Consider the following 15041-nt stretch of genomic DNA (forward strand, 5'->3'; position numbering starts at 1 on the left):
TGCAGACTTGCTGTTAGGATAAAAATGAAAGAAAGAGAGGATGAAAACAGACTAAGTTATAGGTTTGGGATAATCAACTGCTTCCCAGATAGCACTTCGAACATATCTGCAAAATTAGTACTGTAATAGGCAAGTTAAACACAGGCCATGGATATGAGAGCCAGGGTACTATAGTGGTTAAGGTCTTGGAGTAGGACTGAGAGATTTAGATTCAAGTCTACCCTCAGCCATTGAATCTCACTGGATGTAGAACTCATCATTCCCAGCCCAATCTACCTGACAGGGTTGTTGTGGGGAAAAAAAATCAGAGAATGGAGTATTATATACCCTTCCTTGCAAGAAAGGTGAGCAACAAGTCTAAATAACAAATGAATTTAAAAATATATATATAATGTCTGCTAATGTATAATTCCTTCTGGACACTATAGTAGACTGTCTTGGAGCTATAGGCAAGGCAAAAAAATGTAAAATATACAGAAGAAGGCAAGGCAAATAACTTCCATATTGTTGCCTTGAAAAACTGCATGGATATGTCCAAATACCTACCAAGAATCTAACTGAACTCAATAATATGTTTAGTTCCAAAGTGACAGAAAAATGCGGATTCCAAGTGGCTGAGTCAGAAAGATTCAGGCTTAATTTGAAGGAGTCTTTACCATTATGAACATTGGCTGGATCACAGCATGTGGCTAGTTTGGTTGGTGTGTCCTATGTAGAAGAGGCTTGCCAGGTGTAACCTAGAAATACCCATAGTCAAAGAAAGATAACAAACTGTGTGCACATAGCCTAATCTCTGACTGAAGTTGATGATATGTAACTCTGATCATCTTTTTTTGGATTGCTTTTGGCATGCAGTTGGATTCTGTTCCCTGACTTTCTAGTAAAAAGACTAATGAAAGTGCTCTTAAACTTGTTATTTATTGAAAAAGATAAAGTTGCCTTTCAGTTGAACTTGACTTCTGGTCTTGCCAGTGCCTCCTTCCAGAACATACTTTTTTTAAACTTCACAATCCAACCTATAGCTTTGGTATTTTCTGGTGGTTCCAGATTCAGTCCCATTTATTAACTTCAGCTATCTATAATGTTATCTTTCCTGACATCATCTCTAAAGTTCTGGGATATTTGTATGTATTCTACTTGCCTTTCTATCTCTTACATCTCTTTCTCTCTCCATTTTTCCCTCATTGGAATTGTTTGCAATTGGAATTTTTGTACCTCTTTGTTTAAGTACCCCCACCTATCTTGGGATGCTTTCACTGTTAGCATCAACTGCCATGAAAATATTTTGATGTGTTTATTAAAATCTGCTTTATTGAAGTCCATTATATATGTGCATTTGATTACACATAGTTTGTTCCCCTTAAAACCAAGAACTCCAGCATTTTGATGTCACTTTCCATGAATGCTTTTGCTACTTCTACTGCCTTAACTAAATCTTCCCTGTTGGTTAAGTTCATGTCAGGGATAACTGATCTTATGCTTTCCTCCAACCTCTGAAGGAGAGAACTCTGAGCAACACAAATCAGGAATTTCCTGGAGGGATCAAGCACGGCAGAGTTTATCTCCCAACAGTAAATAATACCCCTTTACTATTCCTTCAGCTACAACATTGTGGCCCCCCACTATTCCAGATAATGTAATAATGTGAACAATATAATGTGTGCATAGAGAAGATGAATGGTGGTTCTGTGAATCACATTGTGAATTACCTTGTATGTTTGATTAACTTTCACTTGAAAAATCCAGATGAGACTCTGTTATGTTGCATAGTAAAATGCTAATTTTAGTTCTTTGCAACAGTATAAAGGAATGTCCTTGTTTAGATCATGGCACTTTTTGGATAACTCTCTTTTAAAGCAAGAGCAAACAATGCATACATTTAAAAAGTTTTTGCTTGGTTTAGGGAGGGGGAAGGTATGCCATTAAGTGTTAGCTGCATGTTATTATGGAAACAACTGTAGGCTATGTTGATGCTGGAGCAAACTAAAGTTATCGTAATGGTACTAAAATAAAAATCAACACAGAAAGTAGGCTAGGTAAAAACATCAGCATACAAGTTTTAGAAAATAGCCTCTTGGCATTTACCATGATTTAACATGTGGGCCAATATGGTGAGAAGCCTGACTGAATTAAAAACAGAACAAAATAACTTTGCCCAGCAGCAGAAGATAATCAGAAAAAGAGTTAGATGGGCTTTCCTCATTCCACAGCTTGAGAAAACTCCTGAGCAATGGCTCTCTTGAATTGTACCAAACTCATTTCAAAGATTGGCTGGCAGAAGGATAATCTTACTGAACTATTTAAAGTTGAGGCGGGGAATCCAAGTGCTGTCTGCCGTGTTAAATATTAGGTAAGGGCTGTATATATGTACATAGCACTGGTATATACATATGTGTACAGACATCTGGGCATTTACATACAATCTCTTTGCCCCCTCTGCGCAGTCTTGCCTAGAGACAAATCATAGCTGTAATCTACCTACATGCTTTTATATTCTACCCAGAATACACCACCAAATCTACAGTATAATCTATAGCCAAGCTCTGTGCTACAGTCTCATTTGTTCTGAACCATTTGACAGAGATATTCAGTTGATAGAATTAAACCAGACATTCAAGAGACTGAACTACCCACCCAATGAGATCAATAGACTAATCAATGGAGCCTGATCGATTTCCATGGAGGACCTATTAAAATAAAGACCACAAAAACAGAAAAAATGCAACTGATTATCATCTACAGCTCACAGCTCAAGCCAGTAAAACACCTTATTAATTAGCTACACCCCACAGTGGACAATGACACCATACTTTCTCAGGCACTGGGGGACAGACCCATTCTTGAGTACAGATAGCCACCCAACCTAAAGCAGATTCTCATAAGCAACAAGAAACAACAGCACAATGATGCTAGCATGGGAATCAGACACTGCAACAAACCCAGATGTCTACTTTGCCCCCACATGTACACCAGGAGCACCATCGCATTGCCCCGTTTGATTCTACATTGGACAAACAGGCCAGACTTTGCACAAAAGAATTAATGGACAAAAGTTTGACATCAGAACTCAAAACAAGGACAAAGGGAGCATTTTAACATCCCAGGATGCTTGACTGCACGTCTCAGGATAACTGTTTTGGGACAATGAAACCTCACGACTACTACAGGACAAGAGACTGTGAAACTCACATACATCAAAAGGGTTCATGCTACCTCAGAAGGCCTTTATAAATACAATAAGCTTTTAACCCATTACAGCTGTTAATTGATGAGGTACTTGTAATCTGTTTTACATGTAACCTACATCTGCATAACCATCCTGTCTCCCTCTCCCTCTCCCCTGCCTCATTCCAGTTTAAATCCTACATCAGTTTAACTACTTCTTGCATCTGCTGAAATGAGATACAATTCACAGAAGCTTATGCCTTTTAATAAAATTTGTTATCTTGAAAAGGCGCTATCAGTCTCCTCCTGATTTTTGGCTCCCATAGACTAACATGGCTCTCCCCCTTGCCCTCACATTCAGGAACTTGGGTGGAGCAGAAGCTCACAGATACGATACAGCTAGATTAGTTTCCGTATCACAAACAAGAATGAAGTTTTATTCACACAGATCTTCCTACTTCTCTCTGTCTCTCTCTCTCTACTGCAGGCTTTAGATTCTGGGCTGTTTCCACCTGCCGTTTGAAGTCCACTAGCAATTTGTCCATTCTCTTGGGATTGGACAGCACCTGTTCAGTGTTGATGTAAACGTTCTGTGTGGTCTGGGAACCACTGGTTCCTAACTCAGCAAGTTCATTCCTTATTTATGGGGTTCAGAAGGGTTGGAACGAATCTAAGTTCCAGGGAAATGATGTTCCAAAGGGTGGGTGCCAAGGCAGAAAAGGCTTTTTTCCTGGTCCTGCCAGATGACATTCCTTAGTACACAGAACACGATGGCATTTTGAGAAATAATGTAATATCTTCTAGATTTGTTGGAATACAACTTCGATCATCACCCATATTTTCACCCTTATTTTTTACATAACATCAGCATGTGTGGCCCTTTTACAGAGCATAAGAAGCCAGGTCCATGCCCTGGGGAGGTTACAATCTAAATCTCAAGTGATAGCTATATACTACTAAAAATTACTAAAAATCTCATGTCTGTCTGATACTTTGTAACCTTCAATTGGGCAAAACTTTTGCAACAAAGATACCTCAAATGGGCTAACTTACAGAATGCCGAGACCCATTACTCCCATGGGAATGAAATTTGGAAACACTGTTGCCGTTTCAGCGCCGCTGTTGTTTAGCACCGCTGCTGCATTCATGTGATCCTCATTTATAATGTTTCCTGACAGCTTCCCACAAGTCAGTGAGGAAGCCTTCGCTCTCTCCCCCACCTGGCAGCAGCCACTTACCTGCCTGCTGGCTTTAGACTTCCAACTTCCTGCCTGGGAAGCTTGCAGGGAGAAAGTCAATGGGGAACCTGGTAGAGAAGGTCGCAAGTGGCTTGGGTAAGTCTCCCCCACCTGCACACTCTCCGCCAGTCCCTCTGCGCTCGCGCCATGCCGGCCACTCACCCACTCCCTTGCTCCCTCCACCACCCAGCAGTCTCAAAGGATGACCTGGGTCACAGGTGGTCTAGAATATCTTGAAGATAGTTTGGATGGCAGCGTTCATGTTCAGCCTGGCCTGCTCATAGCCCTATACAAGCAGTGGGGGATGATTAGAGCCTTGTGGCTGATCTGTTCCTCAAATAAATCCATTAATCCAAATCTTCCTTTTGCCAATGCCATGAGTAACAGCTAGTTATCAGTCCACTCCATGAGGACCTTCCCACTAGGGAGCTGGAGAGGAAGGATATGCCCAGGGGCCAGCAGAATGGCAAGGGAAATTCTACCCAAGCATAAGAGCTCTGGATCTTAATGGGTACTTAGTGCTAATTTATGGCTGTATCAGTAGCACTGACTGGAAATTGTGTTTATTCTTTTGCAGTAGGAAACAACTCTTAGAGCTGCCTTCTATTTATTTTCTTTGCTAATGATAAATGGGGTGTTTTTCTTTTGAACATGATGGTGAAATCTTATGCTTAAAAAAAAAAATCAGGAAATGCCCCTTTTCCCACTTGCATAGTCAAAATGGCTTCCTTGGCTTGCAGATAGCTTTTTAATGGCTCCCATCACAGTGCAAGATACACATTTTGTAGAACAAGGAGAACAAAAGTGATTCTTCTGCTAGTCCCATCAGATTGTAAGCACGATAGTTGACAGGGCTAGCAATGTAGAGTATCTTTTCCAGACCAAGAGAGACTTACCAATACTTAGGGTTCCCTGAAACCATTCATGAGAGTATCTGGTGCCCCTCTATTTTTTTTCTTCTTTGGCAGGGTGCCACCACCCCATTAAGGAGAGGGATTAATCTTTTTTTTTTTAAAAAATTACATGCAAGAATGCTAAGTTCTTCCTTGGAATGAGATTTTGGACATTTTTAAGAACAAGTATTGTTTAAAACCTTGTTTAATTTCATGGTGCTGAAGATAGCATTTCAGGATACTGTGGATACCATGTTATTGACTCTGGCATTGCTACACATATTAACCTATCTTGCAGAGTTGTTTGTTTCTTTCTTTGTTTATTCCATTTATATAGCTGCCCATCTAACATATGTGACTCTGGGTAGCTCACAGGTTAAAATGACCAAAAGCAAAACTCATGTAAATAAAAAATGATTTAAAAACAAGTTAAAACAATTAAAAACCAATTAACCAAAAACATAAAATACGGGAGACTGCCAACCAGCAAGTTACAAACAATAAAACATCTTGCAGGCTCCATACCTCCATGGGATCCCCAGGCCTGATGTTAAAGCCATGTCTTCAGGGACTTCCAAAAGGCCAGTAGGGATGGAGATAATCTAAGCTCAGGAGGGGTGATATTCCAAAGGGCAGGCGCCATGGCAGAAAAGGTTCTCCTCCTGAGTCCCGTTAGATGAAAATCTGTAGTAGATGAGACCCATAACATGTCCCATCTGCCGCAACTGATGGGACAAGTAGATGTGACAGAGGAGAGGCGGTCCCTCAAATAACCCAGCCCCATGCCATGCATTTATAGGTCATAACCAGCACCTTGAATTAACCCAAAAGCAAACTGGGAACCAGTGCAGCTTGCAGAGCAGAGGTGTAATGTGCTCTGCCCATGCTGCTGCATTTTGCACCAGCTGTAGCTTCAGGATACTCTTCAAGGGCAGCCCCATGTAGAACACATTACAGGAATCCATTCGGGAGGTGATTAGGACATGAGTGTCAGAGAGTAGAGCCTCTTGATCCAGGAATAGGCACAACTAGCACACAACCTAAAGTTGCGCAAAGGCCATGACTGCCACATGCTGTAAGCACTGGCACTTTCAAGTATTCAGACAATAACAGTCTAGAGTCCAAGCTCCTTTTACTGTTTTAATGAAGCGAAATGACCGGCACAAGAGCAAAGATGCGAATGGAGAGTTCCCGTGCAAACCTACATTTAAAACTACATTCATATAATTACTTTTCCCCCTACTTCCCATTAAAGTATGTCACCCCCCTTCTCAAACCAGGTGGCTCTCTGGTGTATCTCCTCTCTCTGGCCTTGACATGTGAACACAATCAATTCCTAGCCATAATAATCCAATTCACACTCCAAACCAGCACTCCCTCCCATCTGGCGACACGGAGTCTGTTCCCAGTGATAAGAGACCAAAGGAAGATGCTCCGATAAGGGGTTCTATGAACCTTTTGATCGGAGGGATCTGACACCTGCTCCTCAAACAGGAGTTGTGAGTCCAGAAGGACCCCCAGATTGCTCACAGGGTCTGTTTGGGGCAGTGCCACCCCATCCAGTAATTTTCTGGATCCTGAAGGCCCCAAAACCCAAAACCACTCAGTCTTGCCAGGGTTGAGCCAAAGCCTGTTGTTCCCCACTCAGACCCCCACAGCCTCCTAACACCAAGACAGGACAACAACATTGCTTAATTCGCCAGGGGCAGAGACATGCAGCTGGGTATCATCAATGTACTGATGGTACCTTATCCCATGGCGACAGATGAATTCACCCAGTGGCTTCATGTAGATGTTCTAAGCATTGTTGAGAAAAAAATACATGACATGATTTAAATGCATGGAAAAACAGATTGCTACATTTTCAGACAGGCAAATGAGTTGCATATTTTTACCTCCTCTCCCCTACCCATAAGTTCCTAAGTCATTCATTCTGAATACCCATATCAGTTTATTAATTACTTACATAATTTACATTTCCTTGTTAGAATGTGTGTTAGTTCTACTTCCTGTAATGGAGGGCTGGGAGAGGTGAATATTGGGACTCTCCAAAATAGTGCTGGTGCCTTTATCTTTTTGTTTTGGATACATTTCCATCAGAATGATGGGAAAAGAATGTGTTGTCCCAAGGCATCTTGGCAGTAATGCTGATTTCTTGTTAAGAATACACAGAACTTTGCGGAAAATACATTTTACTAAATTGCCTGTAGTAAATTAGTTGGCAAACAATTCCCTTTTTCTTCCCCAAACCTTTTTAATTATAAATTTACTTCTCATGGCAGAACTAAACTTACAAAATGATACAGGTAAGGAGATAAATTTAACATACAGTTAATCATCTTCAAAGTGATATTTTAATATAGCTCACATCTTTCAATAAATAAAACAATTTTAAATATTTTCCTAATTAAGTATGTAAATAGCTTTCTAGTCACAGTGGTGTCTAGAAAGATCCATCAGATTCTTCCAGAGGAACAAAGTTGTTGCTAATGACTCAACTTCTGATCAGGGACACAGCAATATTAATACACCAATCTGTTGAAACCCAAATGATTTAAAAAAAAATAATTATGGTCTTCTCTGCAGTACTAAAATTTGTAGCTGAAGTGCCTGTTTCCATGCAAAATCTGCTGCTGCTACTATGGATAGGTTTTTAAAGCATTCTGCTTAAACATTTAGATGTTACACCAGATGTCTATAAGGTAGCCCTGTACACATTTACTCAAATACATTCAGTTATGTGCAGTAGAGCTACCTCGTTCTTACCACCTTTGGGGGACTTGCAAGGAAGCTAAGAACTATTGGGAGCAGCTATTAGAATTCAAAAGATGCTCAAGGTGAATGTACAATGGAAACCGGAAGGTTTCGTTATAGATCTGATGGACTTGAAACAAAATTTGGGACTTTATTTTATATATGATAACAGCTGCAAGACGTTGGTATGCACAAAAGTGGAAGGATTCACAAATTCCTGCAGTGGAAGAATGGATGATAAAATTAATGGAACTGGCAGAGATGGCGAAACTGACTACATAGGTTAGAGAAAATGATTTGTCTATTTTGCTTCTACTTGGAAACCGCTTTTGGACTTTTTGCTTGTAACTGAAAAAAATGAAGTTTTGACTTTGGGATTTGATGATTAGATGGGTATAATTTATAGAAATGATGTTTATTATAGTTAAAATTAGAGGAAGGGGATAATGTATTTTTTACTAGTATCTGTGCTGGAGAAGGTCAGAACACTCCTTTTTCTGCATTTCTATTTTTTCTGCACTTTTTAGATTATCTTTCTTTTTAGTCTTTCTTTAATCTTTTTCTCTCTTTTTGTATTTTCTTTTTATGCTGAAACTAATAAAGTTGTAAAAAAATGAAGAATGTTCTCAGATTTCAGTTGAGGAAACTGGTAGATCAGGAAGAAGTGGAAATAAGAAAACACTCCACCCCTGGTGCCCTTGCTTCTAATCCACAGTCTCTGCTCTTCAGCTCTGTCTCCATCACAGCAGTTAGGCTAACAAAGAAGAGGCTTCATTCATGCAAATGGGATTTCTGTCCCTCTCCTCTGCCCCAAATCGTTGGCCATGGGTGGGGAAGGGGTTCTGGGGTGAGTGGCAGTTTGGATGGGAAGCTAAATTCCCTTTTCCAGTGCCCTGTGCCCTCCTCCCCAAAATTGCCTCCATTTGGCAGATTGGCATAGGAAAATCATCCCATTTGTACAAATTAGACCTGCTTCCAAAATGCAAAGGCTGCAGGAGGAGGTGCATTTGGTGTTACAGGTAGTACTTGTTTAGTGACCACAGTTGGAACCGGCAACTTGGCTGTTAAGCAAAACAGTCGCTAAAAGAAATCGCAACTGTGCTTATGATCTTACTGCAGCTTTCCTTTGTTTTACAGACTTTCAAAGGTCATAAATGAGAGGATTGGTCGCAAAGTTACTTTGTCATCACTATCATCACTGCAAACAGTCACTGTACAAGGCAGTTGCGAGGACTACCTGTAACCCTAAAGAGGGTTCACTTTTGCCTTCCACATTCAGCATAGGAAGATTTCAGATCCTACATCTCTCTCTGAGTAAATGTCTGCCTCCTGTACATATTCTTTTTATTCTTTACCATTTCCCATTTATTTTTTCCTTACAGCAAAGCAAGGAGACAATTAAACTGTGACTATCATGGGAAAAGTTAATGAAAAAAACATCTAAAGTTTAAAGTTAGCAGCCTTTTAAATTAACGTGAGCTAAATTGAATATTAAATATTACCACTTGCAACTAGTGCAAAAGGAAGACAATCATTTTAACTAATTAAAAGTTATGTTTTGAAGAAATGCATGAAACATAGTGAAGGAATTACCTATTAGAATTCTTTTTCCATTTTCAAACACAATGAGTTTCTTCTTTCCATGAAAGCATACTAATATACTTCCTGCTTTATCTGAAGTTGTTATATTCATCATACAGTTTTTAGAATAACAATTGACCAGTACTAGTATTTAAATTAGATCCTTCTCATCTTTGCCAGGCGAAATATTTACAAAAGTCAGTACATCATGGGTGTTCCAAACCAGAAAGAAAGATATTCATAGTTAAGTGACAAATAAAGGCTGTTTTTACAAAATAAAGAAGGGGGGGAAAGGGAGGGGAGACTTCCTATTGTAACAGCTTTCATTGCTCAAATGGCAGCAAAGGAGTATGATATATATATTTGAATTAGGAATAATAGAAGTGCCTGAAAATCAGTGATGAATTTCAGAGTTTTGCAGGATGGAAGGGGACTATAAAGCAGCTTGGAGTGGGAGCTTTGTACATCAGGCTGCCTAGAGAAGGTGCGTGATATTTGTAAAAAATGTATTTCTGTATGAGGGGGAGAGGAAGATTAACTCAACTGTGCACTTTTATGTTAGGCAAAGAAAATGATTTAAGATACATTTCTTAAAACTGCATTTGTTTCAACAAAATGGCATGACGTGGGTGATGTAATCTGAACTTATTATTGTTATTTCAGGAGACTTAGTGCTGCTTTCAGCATGTCCAGAATTTTGAAGTTATTTTTAGCCCAAATTCCTACTAGCATAAATTTATGGTAGGCTTATTAACATGCAAATTAAGAATAGCTCATTTACTGCTATGTCTTTGGGGGCCTGTACATTCGGCGGCAGAAATGGCTTCTGTTTGTCCTGGGATTAGTCTTTTCTCTTACTTGCTGTCTTTTTTCCCTGTACCACTGGGCTTCCTTGTTGACTTCTGCAAGTGCTCAGAAAAGCCGGCATGAACTAAAAGACGTTTTTAAAATGGAAATGTAATATATTAAAATATGCATTATAAAACAATACACTTGATACCAATGTGAAGAAACAAACAATGTAGAAGAATTGTTACATCATTTTGTAATAATTCAATATACTGTATCTTTAATGTATTGTATATAATAATTTATCTAATTACATTACGTTATTTAAAGTAAAGGACTTTTAAATGACCATATTTCACAGGAAGGCAAACTATTCAGCATCTCAAACTAAAAGTCCATTTTGGTAAAAACATGTTACCCTGTGTAGAATTCTAAAGTGGCTCTGGAAAAAAAAAACTTTGGAGTCCTTGGTGCTCTCTGAGCCTTGTTGTTTTCTTGCAGACGTTTCATTGCCAGACTAGGCAACATCTTCAGTGCAAAGAGGGAGTGGGATTTGCTCTCAGTTTATATACTGTGGCTTGCCCTGCTTGTGTTGGTGGGGGTGTTGTTCTCTCCTTGGAAGTTCTTTGATTGGGCTGTTGTTTGCTGCTTGGTTGATTGCCTGAGTTAATAGTTCCTTGATTAGGGTGTATTGTGCTGTTTGATTGTTCATCTGGTGTTAATCCTAGTGTTGATTTTTTGGGTGTTGATTGCTGGCAAGGGAGTGTACTGGTCTTTTGGCTTTTCTATTGTCTCTTTTGAATGGTATGTCAATGTTGTTTACCTCTATGTGTCTGTTGATGGCTGCTTTGTCTGAGTGCCAGCCTTCCAGGAATTCTCTGGCGTTTTTGGATTTGGCCTGGTTTAGGATGCTCACAGTTGAAACTGTCCATGTGTTGTGAGATTAAGGAGTTCTCATCTTGTCTTCTGACTGCTAGTTGGGGTTCGTGGATACGCTCTGCTAGCAGAGCGCACTAGCAGTAGCAGTACAATACACCCTAATCAAAGAACTATTAACTCAGGCAATCAACCAAGCAGCAAACAACAGCCCAGTCAAAGAACTCCCAAGCCAGAGTATATAAACTGAGAGCAAGGCCCACTCCCTCTTTGCACTGAAGTTGTTGCCTAGTCTGGCAATGAAATGTCTGCAAGAAAACAACAAGGCTCAGAGAGCACCAAGGACTCCACAGTTCAACCCTGAGCTACAAAAAAAAAACTTCTTGAGAAAACTGAGTTTCCAGTTTGCTTATCTGGTTGTTCTATAAATGGTTTTAAAAGGTTGATTTTTAAGGTGAAAAGTTAGCCATTTCATTAACTAATTAACTATTTCCCATGATTGAGCTGTGGTGATTTTTCCCTGAACACACTTCTCACACTTTTTAAAATGCTTTATCATGCTCATGCTGTCATTTGCTCATGAGAGTGGATGTCAACTTATACTATGTGGGAGATGTCTCTTTCCTTTCTGCAGTCACCTGTACTTGTTTACCAGGTCCAAGTGTATGCATTCAACAGAGATGTTCATATTGGTCATCCCCCACTCTTAACATTGATTTATCTAACCTAGTACCTGCCCAGTGTATTGGATTTTAGATCTCATAATTCATCATGGGCGCATGGTCTTTGAAGTCAGTATCTGGAGGGCTTCTGGTAGGGAAGACTTTCCATATGGAGATCCATATCCACTAATGTTGTAGCAGCGGGCAAAGAACATAAAACATATAGGTCTGAGTACCTTCTCCATTTAGATGCTTGTAATTGATCCATGGCAGTCTTTTAAAATGAAAAGCCACCTTAGATATTTTTCTAAAGTTTTCCTCACCTTGTGTATAATGCCCACTTCTGGGTACCATACTTTGAAAAGAATTTGGACAAACTGGGATAAGCCCAAAGATTATCAGGGAACTGTTGTAGGAAAAATGTGTACAGTAAAAACATTTCAAGAATGGAATTATTTACTAAGAGAGGTGCCATGTCTTAGTGCACTGCCAGTTTTATAAGGAACTCCATTCCATTGATTCATATAATGCCCCTTTTAGTATAAACAAGAAGTAGGGCAGTAGAATCTCAGGCTACCTGTCTATTGTTGGTTCACGAGTTGTGGCCTCTGACTTTCTTGCCACCAATTATAAAATTGCCATGTCAGGAAGCCAGGGGTTGCTTAAAGAAAGCTAGCTGTATTATTTTATACTTTAAATTTCAGTTTTAGGTTTGTAAGTTTTTGGCTAGTAGCATTTAAGCTATTAATATTTACTAGGCAGTTAAGAGCATATGCATTTAATACAACTGATTATTCCTGATTCCTTTATGCTGAATACAGTGGTGAAGATTACTTGATAGGAACATTTTAATTATAATGACCCTGTTTTTTGTTCTCTCAACAACTCTGTAAGCCTTTCTGGACCTATGAAAAAGGAAGTGATGAAGACAGACTTTTTCACATTTTTCTCGATGGCTTTGTTGACATGTAACAATAAGCCAGAATTCTGGCACCATCTGAGTTACTGTGAACAAGTACTGTGTGCAAGCAGCCTTTTAATTTGATCGTTTCCTTGGTAAAACAAACCAAGAAGAGACCGTTGCAACACCTGAGAGTTTGGCTTGCTGCTCTGAGACAAAACTAAACAAAATATGGGTATTGGCAACCTAAAGTAATTATCAGAAAACCATAACCTGTTTCAGCATACTGGGCTGCATGTGTGATACACATACTTTGCAAAGAGAAATTCATGAGTGATTGAGCTATTTGTACTTAATATTAAAAAATGTTTACTTTTGAAAATGTGTGAACCAACTGGCCCTTTTGTACTATTAGAAGGGAAATAGTACAGCATTCTCATGTCAGGGTACATTTATCCATTGGAAGTGGCAGGAGGAGAGACAGTGCATTAAGTTCATGGCAGAGGAGGGTTTGAACTTGTGTCTCCGAGGTTGCCTGGCCTTGCCATTGAGCATCTTTTTGATCAGGCACTGAGAACCTCCAGTGTGTGGGCCTTTTGTGGTCCTCGGGTTTTCCATCTGGCCTCTTGGTCTTTTCCTAGACTCCATTCCTTCTTTCTAGGCCAGGCATGTAAACAACTCTTTTTTCCAGTCAGCAGCTGATCAGTAATAAGCTCTGTCGTCCCTCTTTGCTTTAAAAGAGCAGTGGGACTCATTTTAAAGTCTAATCGTCATGTGAATTTTCTGGGGGTGGAGGAAACCTCTAGGAAGAGAAAGAATGATTTCCAGTCTGGTTGGCTTACTGTTGGTGCATTAGTTCCCAGCCAGTTATGGATATGGTAGTTCAATCCATCTGGGCACAGGTTAGGAAAGTCTGGCCTAGGCTTACCTGCTTATATTCACTATGTGGAGTATGTTTTAATTCCACATGCAGGCCCTTCCTGGTTTACAGGAAACCAACATTGTTTCTAAGTTTACAACCCTCTTTCCTGTACACCATTTCCTTCCTGTGGCTGATATGGAGTCCCAAGTCCTAGCTGTCTTTGTACAGCTAACCGCATAGAGATATTTATATTCTCCTTGGAGTCCTTTGTAATGCAACAAGGTAAACAAAATGGCAAGCTGACCTTTTTTCTCCTCCCTCCACATTCCAAATCGTTTCCGCTCCCTGATATCTTCCCCTTCCCCCTCTGTCAGTGTTATTTAATCCATTTATTCCTGCCCCCCCCCATGATAGGTTTTCTATGACTTTGTAAATCAATCCAAAGGCACCAAATCAAATGCTTTCTTCCCAAAGACCCTGATAACGTATGTCTGCCGTTTCATTCTTGTCTAATCTAACAATTTGGTCATATAATAAAACCAGATTTCAGCAGATTTGTCAGCCATGACCTTCGCTTTTTATGAATCCAGGCTGGCTGTCCTCTTGTTAAATTATGCATTTCAAAGTGCTGCCATATTTGTGCTTTTATTAGCCTGCTCCTGTTGTAATGCATTCTGCAGCTGTCTTCCAAAATAATCCAGTGTTAAATTTTAGTTAGGATGAAGGAGTCAGTTATATAAGGTTAGGGAGGAACTTTCTATGCTTTAATTGGATTTTTGCATTCAATTCTTAGGATATGTCTGTGTGCTGTTTTAGGGGACAGAGATATATGTCGGGAGGTCCTTACATAGCCTGCATTAGGGGTTGTTAGATGACAGCTCACAGACCAGAGTTGATTCCCAAAGCAGTTTTATTTTTCTGCTGCTGGACTTGCCACATCTTAATTAAACTGCAACTAAAAGATTTGCATGTAAACACATAAGATAGTGTGACCCTTGTCGATTGGCCTGTTTGTAAATTTGAGTAGGTAGTCCTCATTTAGCGACCACAATTGGGACCAGCAATTTGGTTAAGCGAAGCAGTCACTAAGTGAAAATCATGTGACCATGACTCTGCTTACAGTTTCGCTTCAGTTTTTCTTTGCTTCTTGCTACTTCCTTTGGCTGAACTGAGGTTCTTTCTCTTTCAGGACATCTTGGTATGGGGTAAATAAGCAAGTGAAAATAAAAGCAGAGAGATGTTGCAAAGGTCATAAATTCCTGGACTGGTTGCCAAGTTGTTTTTTTAGCATTGCTGTAACTTTGAACAGTCACTAAACAG

At 39.7% G+C, this 15041-nt stretch overlaps 1 protein-coding gene across 9 annotated transcripts in view; it reads left to right on the forward strand.

The window, feature by feature from the left end:
• HMBOX1 (homeobox containing 1) overlaps positions 1-15041 on the forward strand; it is a 139225-nt gene that overhangs the window by 43245 nt on the left and 80939 nt on the right. The window contains exon 1 of one of the 9 annotated variants that reach the window (XM_063300802.1): positions 9947-10115. The exons of 7 other annotated variants lie outside the window; for them this stretch is intronic. The gene's annotated coding sequence lies outside the window, so the exon portion shown is untranslated. Of the gene's footprint in view, positions 1-9946; positions 10116-10271; positions 10373-15041 lie in introns of those variants that run through there. One more of the 9 variants, XM_063300810.1, reaches the window with a different exon arrangement.

Source organism: Candoia aspera, chromosome 1 (assembly GCF_035149785.1).
Source record: "Candoia aspera isolate rCanAsp1 chromosome 1, rCanAsp1.hap2, whole genome shotgun sequence".
Classification (NCBI taxonomy): domain Eukaryota; kingdom Metazoa; phylum Chordata; class Lepidosauria; order Squamata; family Boidae; genus Candoia; species Candoia aspera.